A 13,971-nucleotide genomic window follows, 5' to 3' on the forward strand; every position below is an offset into this window, starting at 1 on the left:
CGGTTTTTATAGCCTTGTAATATATTTTGAGGTCAGATAGCGTGACCCCTCTTGCTTTGTTCTTTTTCCTCAGGAGTGCTTTGGCTATTTGGGCTCTTTTTTTGGTTTTATACATATTTTAGGATATTTTTCTATTTTTGTGAAAATGACAGTAGCATTTTCATAGGGATTGCATTGAATTTGTAGACTGCTTTGGGCAGTATGTTCATTTTAACAATATTAATTTTTTTCAATCCATGAACATGGGATGTCTTTTCATTTGTTTGTGTCCTCTTCAATTTCATTCATCAGTGTTTTCTAGTTTTCCTTAGAGATCTTTCATCTCCTTGGTTAAATTTATTCTTAGGTATTTTTTTTTGTAGCTATTATGAACAGCATTTCTGGCTTAATTTCTTTCTCAGCTAGTTCATTATTGATGTATTGAAATGCTGCAAATTTTTGTATGTTGGTTTTTTATACTGCAACTTTACTGAATTTATTTATTAGGTGTAAGAGTTTTTTTTAGAGTCTAGGTTTTTCTGGATATAAAATCATGTCACCTGTGAAACAGGACAATTTAACTTCCTCCATTTCAACTTGGATCCTTCTATTTTTATTCTTGCCTGATTATTCTGGCTAAAATTTCCAGTATTATGTTGACTAGGAGTAGTGATATTGGTCATCTTTTTTGGGTTCCAGGTTTTACAGGAAAGGCTTCAACTTTATTTGATATGATGTTAGCTGTGGGTTTGTCATATGAGACTTTTATTGTGTTGTGGTATATTTATTCTATGCCTGATAATTGAGAGTTTTTATCGTGAAAGGATGTTGAATTTTATTACATGCTTTCTCTATGTCTATTGAGATGATTATGTGGTTTCTGTCCTTTATTCTACTGATGCGATGTGTCACATTTAGTGATTTGTGTTTCTTGAACAATCCTTGCATCCCTGGGATAAATCCCGCTTGATCATGGTGTTTTATCTTTTTGATGTGCTGTTGGATTCAGTTTGTGGCAATTTTGTTGAAGATTTTTACATATATGTAAATAGGGATCTTGGCCTGCAGTTTTGGTTTTTGTTACACCTTTGTCTAATTTTAGCATCAGAGTGATGCTTGCCTTTTGGGACTAGGTTAATTCCCTTCTCTTCAATTTATTGGAATTGTTTGAAGAGGATTGGTATTTGTTCTTTGTAAGTTTGGTAGAATTTTTCAGTGAAGCTGTCCAGTCTTGGGCTTTTCTTTGTTGGAAGCCTTTTCATTTTACTGTTTCAATCTTGGTACTTGTTACTAGTCTGTTTATGTTTTTCGTTTCTTCCTGATTTAATCTTGGTATGTTGTGTGTTTAGGAATTTATCAATTTCCTTTAGGTTTTCTGGTTTGTTTGTGTATAGTATAGTTGTTCATAACAGTGTCTGATAAGCTTTTGTATTTCCATGGTATCAGTTGTAATGTCCTTTTTTGATTCTGATTTTGTTTATTTGGGTCTTCTCACTTTTTTTCGTGGTTAATCTGGCTAGCAGTTTATCAATTTTGTTCTTCTTTTCAAATAATCCACTTTCCATTTTCTTGATTCTTTGTATTTTTTCAGTAAAATAATTTCAACTTTTATTTTAGATTCAGGGGTTACATGTGCAGGTTTGTTACTTGGATACATTTTGTAATGGTGATGTTTGGGGTACAGATGATCCCATCACCCAGGTAGTTAGCATAGCAGCCAATAGGCAGTTTTTCAGCCCACACTTCCCGCCTCCCTACTGCCCCCGCCATTGCTTACTAGTCCTCAGTGTCTATTGTTCCCATCTTTATGTCCCTGTGTACTCATATTTAGCTCCCACTTATAAGTGAGAACATGCAGCAGTACTTGATTTTCTTCCTGTGTTAATTTGCTTAGGACTATAGCCTCCAGCTGCATCCATGTTGTTGCAAAGGATGTGATTTCATCCTTTTTATGGCTGCATAGTATTCCCTGGTGTATGTATACCACAGTTTCTTTATCCAGCCCACCATTGATGGGCACCTGGGTTGATTCCATGTGTTTGCTATGGTAAATAGTGCTTCAATGAACATATGAGTGCATGTGTCTTTTTTTTTTTAGAATAATTTATTTTCCTATGGGTATATACCCAGTAATGGGATTGCTGGGTTAAATGGTAGTTCTGTTTTAAGTTCTGTGAGGAAACTCCAAACTGCTTTCCACAGTGGCTGAACTAATTTACACTCCCACCAAGAGTGTATAAGCATTCCTTTTTCTACACAGCCTTGCCAGCATCTGTTTCTTGTTGACATTTACATAATAGCCATTCTGACTGGAGTGAGATGGTATCTCATTGTGGTTTTGATTTGCATTTGTATGTCTTCCTTTGAGAAGTGTTTGTTCATATACTTTGCCCATTTTTAAGTGGGATTATTTGTTTTTTGCTTGTTGATTTGTTTACAATTTTTACAGATTCTGATATTAGACCTTTGTCAGATGCATAGTTTGTGAATATTTTCTCTCATTTTGTGAGTTATCTGTTTACTCTGTTGATAGTTTCTTTCGCTGTGCAGAACCTCTTTAATTAGGTCTCACTTGTCAATTTTTGTTTTTATCACAGTTGCTTTTGGAGATTTAGCCATAAAATCTTTGCCAAATTCTAAGCATTTCCTAGGTTTTCTTCTAGGATTCATACAGCTTGAGGTCTTATATTTAAATCTTTTATCCATCTTGAATAAATTTTTATATATGCTGAAAGATAGGGGTCCAGTTTCATTCTACTGCATATGGCTAACCAGTTATACCAGCACCATTTATTGAATAGGGAGCCCTTCCTTCATTGCTTGTTTTTGTTGACTTTGTGGAAGATCAGATGGATGTAGGTGTTCAGCTTTATTTCTGGGTTTTCTATTCTGTTCTATAAGTCTATGTCTGTGTATCTGTTTTTGTACCAATACTATGCTGTTTTGGTTACTATAGCCTTGTAGTATAATTTGAAGTTGGGTAATGTGATAACTCCAACTTTTTTCCTTTTACTTTAGTTTTTTCACTGATTCTCCTCTGACAGAACTGGTGTTCTTTTAACTGTGGTTTAAATGGAGGATAGTCAATTGGCTTCATTTCTGGTTGCTCTCAGAGGGCCAAGGCTCTGTACAGGATCTTTATTTGTGGCTAGATTCTTGCCCCTGGTTTCACAAGTGATGTATATTGGCAGATTATTTTTGGTGTTTTAATTTGGGATGTGATCCAGTAAATGGTGCTTAAGAGTGGTGGCCAGCAGATAGGCTCTTAATCAGCTTCACAGCTTTTTTTGTATTTCAGTGCATTTGCAGTAGTGCTCTATAGTGGGGTAGGGGGAGACAGATGACCCTCTCAGCAGGTCTGTTCCTGAGCTTTGAGGAAGCCGCCTCTGATCACTGGCACTGATCCTGTCTTTTTCTTTAATTAGGTCTTCTGGGCTGCAGGGCTCCCTCAGGCAGAGGCTATGACCTGCAGATAGGCCACACCATTCTTGGACTGGTCCTGTAGAGCAGGGTTCCCCAATCCCTGTTACTGCTTCATGGCCTGTTCAGAAGTGGGCCACACAGCAGGAGGTGAGTGGTGGGTGAGTGAGCATTATTACCACCTGAGCTCGGTCTCCCGTCAGATCAGCAGTGGCATTAGACTGTCATGGAAGCATGAACCCTATTGTGGACTGCATGTGGGAGGGATCTAGGTTGCATGCTCCTTATGATAATCCAATGCCTGATGATCTGAGGTAGAACAGTTTCAACCTGAAACCATCCCCTCCTCCCCAACATACACCATCCATGGAAAAATTGTCTTCCACAAAACTGGTCCCTGTGCTAAAAAGGTTGGGGACTGCTGCTGTAGAGGGAGAGATGCCCTTCTCTGGTGCTGGCTTACAAGCCTCTGTGTTTCACTCTTCTCTGTCTTCTGAGGGTGTGGGCTCCTTCCCTGCTCTAGCACTGGCTACAGATCTTGGCTCAAGATTCCCAAGCTGCATGCTGCAGCCCTGAGCTGTTGGGACTGGCCCACAGCTCCATCTTTTGGCTCCCTTTGGCACAGCACCATCTGTGCTGGGGGATTCCAACTGCTTCCAGACCTCTGAGAAAGTACTCAGGCTGGCCTTTTGATAAAGCACCCATACTGGGCAGTGGAGGCTGCACTGTACTCATGTTCCTGTTAGAGCAGCTGGGCAGAGGCCTTGGAAGGGGCTGGTGGGCAGGAGTGCCTGCAGAACAGACATGCCCCATTCCCACTGGAAAGTCAGCCCTGTTCTCTTGACCCAGTGGTCAACTGGGGTTAGAGTTACTCAGAGGAAGAAGGGGAGCCTTGGGGGATGGGCACCTACGGCTGTATTCTGCTGCGGCTGTCATGTGTGCCAAACCTCCATTCCATATAGGCTGGAGTACTTTTACTGCCTACTCTCCAGGCAGATCCCCTTGCCAGTTTAAGTGTTTATGGGCGTCATAGGATCTCTTGTACCTAGAATTGGAGATCTGCAGCAAGAGTGGGTTGCCCCACTATCCCTTCACTAACCCCTCCCTCAGGAGGCTTTCAGGGCTGAGCATGAGCCCTAGCATTCAGCAACCCCACACAAGGTTCCCAGCTTCTTCTCTTTTCAGCCTCAGTGTCTGTGTTGCTTCTCTATCTACTCTTGGTGTTTTCTGTCTAAGATTTGCTCAAAGTTTATTAGTTTACTTAATTTTTAGTCTCGTTCAGTGGGAGTGGTGCTTCCTGGCTGTGTCTAGTCAGCCACCTTATCTGCTATCCCTCCAAAAGCTTTAACCCTTTATGTTTTTTTTTTAGTAGCTACTTTATTTACTTCTATTCTGATCTTCATTATTTCTTTCCTTCTACTATTTTTGGGTTTTGTTTCTTATTGCTTTTCTAATTCCCTGAGATGCATAATTAGGTTGCTTATTTGAACTCTTTCTTTCTAGACGTAGGCATTCATTGCTATGATCTTCTCTGTTGGCAGTGTTTTTAGTATATTCCATAGATTTTGGTATGTTGTGTTTCAGTTCTCATTTATTTGAATAAACTTTTTGATTTCTATGTTAATTTCTTCCTTGAGCTAGTGGTCATTCAGAATAATGCTGTTAAATTTCCTTGTATTTATACAGTATCACAAGTTCCTCTTTTTATTACTATCTAATTTTAATCCATTGTATCTAAGAAGATATTTGATACACACTGTCTAGTTTTATTCTGTTGTATCTAAGAAGATATTTGACATGATTTCCATTTTAAAAAATTTGTTGAGGCTTGTTATGTGTCCTAACATATGGTCTGTCCTGGAGAATGTTTCATCTGGTGATGAGAAGAATGTATATTCTGTAGCTGCTGGATGAAATGTTTTGTAAATTTCTGTTAGGTCTATTTGGTCAGTAGTGCAGTCTAAATCCAGTGTTTCTTTTTAAATTTTCTGTTGTGATGATCTCTGTAATGTTGAGAGTGGGCTGCTGAAGTCCCCAAGTATTATTGTATGGTGCTGTCTTTCTCCCTTTAGTCATAATAATATTTGCTTTATATATCTGGGTGCTTTGTTGTTGAGTGTATATGTGTTTAGAGTTGTCATATCCTTTGCTAATTTGATCCCTTTGTCATTATATAATACCCCTCTTTGTCTATTTTTACTTTTTTTGACTTAAAATCTATTTTATTTGATATAAGCATGGCTATTCCTGCTTGCTTTTGGTTTCTGTTTGCATGGAATATATTTTTTTCATTCTCTTACTTTCAATATATATATGTTTTTTTCAGATGAAAAGAGGTTTTATTTTTGTAGGGGGCTTATTATAGGGTCATGTTTTTAAATCAGTTATCCTAGTTTATATCTTTTAATTGGAAAATTTAATCTTTTTACATTCAATGTTATTATTTATATGGGAGGGCTTATTCCTGTCATTTTGTTAATTGACTTCTGGTTGTTTTATGTATCTTTTTTCTTTTTTTTATTTCTCTCTTGTTTGTTTTGGTTTGGTGGTGTTCTGTAGTGGTAACATTTGAGTCCTTTCTCTTTCTTATTCATGAGTTTGCTCTACCAGTGGGCTTTATACTTTTATGTGTTTTCCTGTTGGTGTATATATTATCCCTTTGCTTCCAGGTATAGTACTCCCTTAAGTATTGCTTGTAGGTTCAGCCCATTCATGATAAATGTGCTCAGCTTTTGTTTTTCTAGGAAAGACTTCAGTTCTCCTTCATTTATGAAGGATGATTTTGTTGAGTATAGTATCCTTGGCTGCCAGTCTTTTTCTATCTACACTTTGAATATATCATCCCATTTTCTCACGGCCTGTATGGTTTCTGCTGAGAAATCCACTGTTGTTTTGGTGGGGCTCCTTTATAAGTGTCTAGATGCTTTTCTTTTGCTGCTTTAAGAATTTTCTTGTTGTCTTTGACTTTTGACCACTTTGCTATAATGTGCCATGGAGAAGACCTTTTAAAGTCATATTTGTTTGGGGATCTCTGAGCTTCCTGTATCAGAATATGTAAATCTGTTACTGGACTGGGGAAGTTTTCAGCTATTATTTTGTTAAGTAGGTTTTCTATCCTTTTGGTTTTCTCTGCTTTCTTGAACACCAAAAATTCAAATATTTGGTTGCTTTATGATGCTTCATAAGTTACATAAGGTTTTTTCATTCTCTCTTATCATTTTTTCCTTATATTTGTCTGACTGTGTTATTTCAAAAGAGCTATCTTTAGGTACTGAAATTCTTTCTTCTGCTTGATCTAGTTTATTGTTGAGGCTTTCAAATGCATGTTTTATTTCATTCAGTGAATTGTTCTGTTCCAATATTTTTGTTTATTTTATGATATCCATTTGTTAAATTTCTTTTTCATATTCTAGAATTTTTTTCCGATTTCTTTGTATCTGTGTTCTCTTGTCTTTCACTGATATATATATATATATATATATATTTTTTTTTTTTTTTTGCGATGGAGTCTCAATCTGTTGCCCAGGCTGGAGTGCAGTGGCATGATGTTGGTTCACTACAGCCTCTGCATCCTGGGTTCAAGTGATTCTCATGCCTCAGCCTCCCGAGTAGCTGGGATTACAGGCACCCACCACCACACCTGGCTGATTTTTGTATTTTTAGTAGAGATAGTGTTTCACCATGTTGGATGGGCTGGTCTAAAATTCCTGACCTCAAGTGATCTGCCTGCTTCAGCCTTCCAAAGTGCTGGGATTACAGGTGTGAACCACTATGCCCAGCTTCACTGAGCTTTTTAAATGTCATTACTTTGAATTCTATTTCTGGAATTTAATAAATTTCTTTGTCATTGGAATCTGTTGCTGGTGAATTGTTTTGCTTCTTCCAAGTTTTTGAATTTGCTTTTATAGACAGTGACTTTTTCTCAAAGATGTACCTATGATATTGGTTGGGTTGGCATGTTGGCATTGATTCTTGGCACTTGTAGTATTGTAGTCTCTGTATAATTCCTTTGGCCATAAACAGTATCACTGGTCTCTGATTTCCTCAGTGACTTAGGATATGGTTGTTGTTGGAGACTGTGGATCCTGGCAGTTGTAGCAGTGAGCTGGGTGAGTGGCTGGGTCCTTGGACCCCTGGGTAGTTAGTGTCATCTGTGTGATGGCAGTAGCAGTAGTAGAACAACCCTCTGGCTCCAAAGCATTCTGCATTGTTGTTGGTGGCTGTGTTAGGCTGGGTGAGTTGGTCCCCCGTGCCACAGGTGTTGCATGCAGGTGGAAGCTAGCTGTGGTAGTAGTAGTAGGTTGGGTGGGCTCATCTTTAGGTCTCTGGGAGAGTATTCAGGTGCCAATGGTGGTAGATTGGACACAGCCATTCTTAGTACCCTGGATTGTATGCTTAGGCATAGGGGTGGAGACTGGCAGGGCGGGCCTATCCTCAGGCCTCCTGGTGGTGTATGCAAGTGGTAGGCAGTAGTAGAGTGAACCAAGCCACCTTGTGGAATGCCCAGGTGGTGGTGGCAGTGGCTGTGATGTGGCCCAGCTGCGGGGGAGAGTGGGGTTGCTTTTACTGGCAGCAGTCATAGACAATTGGCTGGGGAGCATGCACTTTGGCTCCAGGTGGTGGCTGCAGGTGGGGTAGCCTTTCCTCGTGGCACTTGAAAATCCATGGTGGCTCTGCTGCTGTGAATACCAGGGTTCTGCCAGTGGCTCATGGTTTGGCCTCAGCAGTGCAGTGGAAGTTGCTGTGAGTGAGGGAGTCTGTATTTAGGGCTCGTGAAAATACACAGCAGTCCCACTGCTGGGAGTATTGTAGTTATTGCCAGTGGCTTACATTTTGGCTCTGACAACAGCAGTTAGCACTCGTGGTGTCTGTGGGTAGGGGACATCAGAGAGGTTGCCAGGATGTGGAGACAGGAGCTGTTGATCCCCATGGCAGGATGCGGTCTAGTAGAGTCTGGGATCTCAGGATAGTGATGTGCAAGTTGCTTAAGACTTGAGGGTGTGTGGAACCCAGCATGAATTTCCTCTTTGGAGCAATGCCATCATGTGATTTCCAAGTAGTTCCTCTGTCAGTCGCATGGTCCTAAAGGGTTGAGGGGCTCTCCTATGGCTAGGATTGCAGGAGTCCTTGATAGTAATGTGGACCACTTGGGGTGTTTCTCTTGCCCTTTACCCACACTGAAGAGCCTCTCCAGGCTCCCAGCTGATTCTGGCTGAGCAGGCTGCCCTGATTTCCTCTCCTTCCTTGCCTTAGGTGTTCCTTGTCACTTCTTGTTGAATTCAGTGTTCTCTCTTACATGATCTATTCTAACTATGATTGTCAACTTGTTATTTTGGTTCTTCTTTATGGAGGAGGCAAGTACCAGATGCCTACAGGCATTCTTCTGTGCCTCCAACTTCATATTTTTTTTTGATGCTACTCTTATTATAAATGGTCTACCCCAGATCCAGACACACACAGGTGTCTTATAATGGTCTACCTACCCCAGGTCCAGACACACACAGGGTAGACACTGGGCAGATGTTTCTTTGAAGAACAAGTAAATGAATAAAATATGTAAGTGGAAAGTATTAATGTAATAATGGGTCATGTCTGCTCATTTTCAGGATTCTTTTCTCAGAATTCTACAAACATGGAAGTGGGGGTAGAGAAAGCAAATGGATAATGTAATGCAGGGTTGAGAATTGGTGGGAAAATGAGTGGTTTTGAACCTCAGGAAAAGGCTAGGTAGAGAGGTGAGATAGGGATGTGGGAAAGAGCAAAGATCAATAACTAATCAAAAAGCAGTTTTTTTTGGTTTTTTTTGTTTTTTTCTGACAGACTTGAGCCATACTTCTAATTCTGTGGGAGCTGGCACTTTTCAGTTTGTATTAGTCCATTCTTACACTGCTATAAAGAAATACCTGAGACTGGGTAATTTATAAATAAAAGAGGTATAATTGGCTCATGATTCTCTACAGGATATACAGGAAGCATGGCTGCGGAGGCCTCAGGCAAATTACAAACATGGTGGAAAGCAAAGGAGAAGCAGGCATGTCTTACATGAGTGGAGCAGGAGGCAGAGGGCTGGGGGCAGCTACACACTTTTTACACAACCAAGTCAAGTGAGAACTGTATCACGAGAAGAGTACCAAAGGGGGAAATCCACCTCTGTGATCCAATCACTTTCCACCACACCCCACTTCCAAAACTGGGGATTATAATTTGACATGAGATTTGGGCAGAGACACAAATCCAAACCATATTATTCTGTCCCTGGCCCCTCCCAAGTCTCATGTACTCACATTCCAAAATTCAGTCATCCCTTCTCAACAGTCCTCAGAGTCTTAACTCATTCCAGCATTAACTTACAAGTCCACAGTCCAAAATCTCATCTGAGACAAGGCAAGTCCCTTCTGCCTATAAGCCTGTAAAATAAAAAATGGGTTAGTTATTACTTCCAACATACAGTGAGGGTACAGGCACTGGGTAAATACTTCTTTTCCAAAAGGGAGAAATTAGCCAAAAGAAAGGGGCTACAGGCCCCATGTAAGTTTGAAACCCAGCAAGGGAGTCATTAAATCTTAAAGCTCCAAATAATCTCCTTTGATTCCACATCTCACTTCCAGGGCACACTGGGGCAAGGGGTGGGCTCCTAAGGTTGGGAAGCTGCACCTCTGAGGCTTTGCAAAGTAAAGTCCCTGAGGCTGCTTTCATGGGCTAGTGTTCATGCACCTGTGGCTTTTACATGTGCATGGTACAAGCTCCTGGTTGATCTACCATTCTGCAGTCTCGAAGACCACGGCCCTCTTCTCACAGCTCCACTGGGTAGTGCCCCAGTGGGGCTCTGTGTTGGGGATTCAACCCCAGATTTCCCTTCAGTACTGCCCTAGTAGAGATTCTCCATGACAGCTCTGCTCCTGCAGCAGGGTTCTGCCTAGACATTTAGGCTTTTCTACACATCCTCTGAAATCTAGGCAGAGGCTCCCAAAGCCTTAACTCTTGCACTCTGAACATTGGCAGGCTAAACACCTCGTAGAAACACCAAGTTTTATGGCTTGCACATTCTGAAGCAGCAGCCTGAGCTGTATCTGAAGTCCTTTCAGCCACCCCTGGAGGCAGAGGGGTCAGGATATGGGGAGCAGTGTCTTGAGGCTGTGCAGGGCAGTGGGACCCTGGTCCCTGTTCATGAAACCATTCTTCCTTCTTAGACCTACATGCCTGTGATGGAAGGAACTGCTGCAAAGGTTTCTGAAATGCTTTGAAAGTCTTTTCCCCTTTGTCTTGGCCATCAGCATTTGACTATTCTTTACGTATGCAAATTTCTGTAGCTGGCTTGAACTCCTCCTCCAAAAAGGCCTTTTCTTTTCTACCACATGGCCAGGCTTCAAATTTTTCAAACTCGTACACTTTGCTTCCCTTTTAAATATAAGTTTCAGTTTCAGGTCATTTCTTTGCTCACGCATATGAACATAGGTTGTTAGAAGCAGCAGGCTATATCTTGACTGCTTTGCTGCTTAGAAATTTCTCCTGTCAGTAACCTAAACCATCACTCTCAAGTTCAAAGTTCCACATATCCCTAGATGCCTCCAGGCTCTTTGTTAATGCATAACAAAAATGACCTTTACACTAGTTCCCAAGAAGTTCCTCATTTTCATCTGAGACCTTCTTAGCTGGGATTTCATTGTCCATATCACTATCAGGATTTTCAAAACAACCATTCAACAAGTCTCTAGGAAGTTACAAATTTTCCTCATCTTCCTGTCTTTTTCTCAGCCCTCCAAATTGGTCCAACCTCTACCTGTTACCCAGTTCCAAACGCAAATTCACATTTTCAGGTATCTTTATACCAATGCCCCTCTCCTTGTTACCAATTTTCCATATTAGTTCATTCTTGCACTGCTATAAAGAAATACCTGAGACTGAGTAATTTATAAAGAAAAGAGGTTTAATTGACTCACAATTCTACAGGTGTACAGGAAGCATGGCTAGGGAGGCCTCAGGAAACTTACAAGCATGGTGGAAGGCAAAGGGGAAGCAGGCATGTCTACATGGCCAGAGCCAGGAGGAAGAGAGAGAGGTGGGAAGTGCCACAGACTTTTTAAACAACCAGATCTAGTGAGAGCTCTATCATGAAAACAATACCAAAGGGGGAAATCCACCCCCATGATCCAGTCACCTCCCACCAGGTCCCACCTCCAACACTGGGGAATCACAGCTTGGCATGAGATTTGGGCAGGGATGCAAATCCAAATTATATCACAGTTCTTTCTGGAACGTTGCTCATGTAGCTTCCTACATATGTGCAACTATCCTCCTCTTTTTCTCCTCATAACTGCCTACCCCCTCTGTTCATATTCCCCTCTCAAAATCTCTTTCTGGTTTTCTTAGTGACTTTCAAGATGTCCTCTTAACTAGGAATAGAACCTGTCAGATATGCTAACATAACTGTATCTGCTTTCAAATTCTGTGACCTCTTGTTGATGGTGAGCAACATATTTTCAACTTCTGTGAGTGACAGTAGAGTAAAATTCTGATGAGCTGAAGTCAGACTACGCATTTTTGGAAAGCAGCTAAACCTCTTTGAGCCTCCAGGAAGACGTCCTCTCTCTATCAAATGCGGACTTTTAGAAATAATACTCTCTCAGCCACGTATGCCACCCAGTATTATTATCACATGCCATTACTGTTTGGTAGTTATTTATGTTCATGTCATCTTGGCTAGATTGTGAACTTTTAAAAGGCAAGCCTTCTGCCTTTTACCTTTATATTCCCATGCATGCTTTGTATGCTTAAGTGGTTAGCCACTTAATATATTTTGAAAGAGATAATGTATCCATGTTATTGAGTTAAAATAATCCATGGAAGGCATCTATTACAATGATTGGCATATAGTAGATATTTAGTCAGTTATATTAGAGCACTCAGTCAATATGGGGAATTTTGCTTCATTTCTTCCTCTTTAATTGATTCTCCCATTTCACATACATTGTCCTTTGGCTGATTTTAGGAGCCTATTTATTTATCTACCTATTTTTCATTTTGAAGTATTTTTTTTGACTTACAAAGAAGACACAAGAATAGCATAAGGAAATCCCACATTCCATGGATGTATGCTTAGTATATTGTATCAAGGAGGCACAAAACATCCCTTTACTGGTGGTGTTAATTTTGATCATTTGATTAAGGTGGCATCTGTCAGATCTTTCTACCATAAAGATACTATATTTCATGCTGTTAATAAAGAAAAACCCTAGGCTGGGTAATTATAAAGGAAAGAGGTTTAATTGACTCACAGTTCCATATGGCGGGGGAAGCCTCACAATCATGGCAGAAAGCAAATGAGGAGCAAAGTCACATCTTACATGGCAGCGGGCAAAGAGAGCATGTGCAGGGGAACTCCCCTTTGTAAAACCAGCAGATCCCATGAGACTTATTGACTATCATGACAAAAGCACAAGAAAGATCCACCCCCATGATTCAGTTACCTACCATCAGGTCCCTCCCACAACGTGTGAGAATTATGGGAGCTACAATTCAAGATGAGATTTGAGTGGGGACACAGCCAAACCATATCAGATACTTTTTTTTTTTTTTTTTTTGAGACGGAATCTCGCTCTGTCGCCCAGGCTGGGGTGCAGTGGCACGATCTCAGCTCACTGCAACCTCCACCTCCTGGGTTCAAGCGATTCTTCTGCCTCAGCCTCCCGAGTAGCTGGGACTACAGGCTCCCACCACCACACCCAGATAATTTTTGTGTTTTTAGTAGAGACAGGGTTTCACCATATTGGCCAGGCTTGTCTCGAACTCCTGAACTTGTGATCTGCCTGCCTTGGCCTCCCAAAGTGCTGAGATTAGAGGTGTGAGCTGCTGCGCCTGGCCCAGATACTATGTTTTTCCATTGTAGTTCATAAGTGTCTGGTGGAGAAATACTGTAAATATCTTGCTTCTTATCACATTTTTACTAAGTTTAGCCCAGTTTAGCCAGTTTATTAAGTTTAACAGTCCATTGATGATTGTTTCCTGAAACAAATTATCATACAGTTTACCATGTAGTGACTTTTCTGTTCACATCATTCCTTCTATATCTATTAGTTAGCATTTTACCATAATAAAGAGTTTTTCTTTCCTCTTCATTTAGCTTTGTATTCATTTGTTAACTTACATTAGTATAGACTCATGGAATCTTATTTTGTTAAATTGATTATGCATCAAAATCATCATTTTGTTTGTTTGTTTGTTTTTCTTAAATTGTGCAGATGGTAAAATTGGATGGGTGGCAGAGATGGCTTTGAGTACTCTTGTTTCAGTTTGGGGGTGTGCCAAACAGCAGGCCCAGAGGATAAGCATTCATGTGGTTTACACCAGTTTAACAAGGACCAACATGAAAGAGAAAATAGTTGTAGATTACTCTGAAATATATTGTTTCCTCTGTGTTTCAGGAAATAAAAAGGGTCAGTTGGAGGTGGTTTAGTCACTAAGGCCACTGCAACTTCCTCTCTTAACTCTTAGCAGCTGGAGATGTTTTGCTGTAGACACACAGTTTGAACATAAAAGGGAAAGGAGAGTCAGTATCGCTGTGTTGGCACAAGA

General features: G+C 40.5%; 1 protein-coding gene across 10 annotated transcripts in view; it reads left to right on the forward strand.

The window, feature by feature from the left end:
- The window catches only part of GALK2 (galactokinase 2), a 175,114-nt gene that overhangs the window by 66,272 nt on the left and 94,871 nt on the right, over positions 1-13,971 (forward strand). The window lies entirely within an intron of this gene.

Source organism: Pan paniscus, chromosome 16, assembly GCF_029289425.2.
Source record: "Pan paniscus chromosome 16, NHGRI_mPanPan1-v2.0_pri, whole genome shotgun sequence".
NCBI lineage: Eukaryota > Metazoa > Chordata > Mammalia > Primates > Hominidae > Pan > Pan paniscus.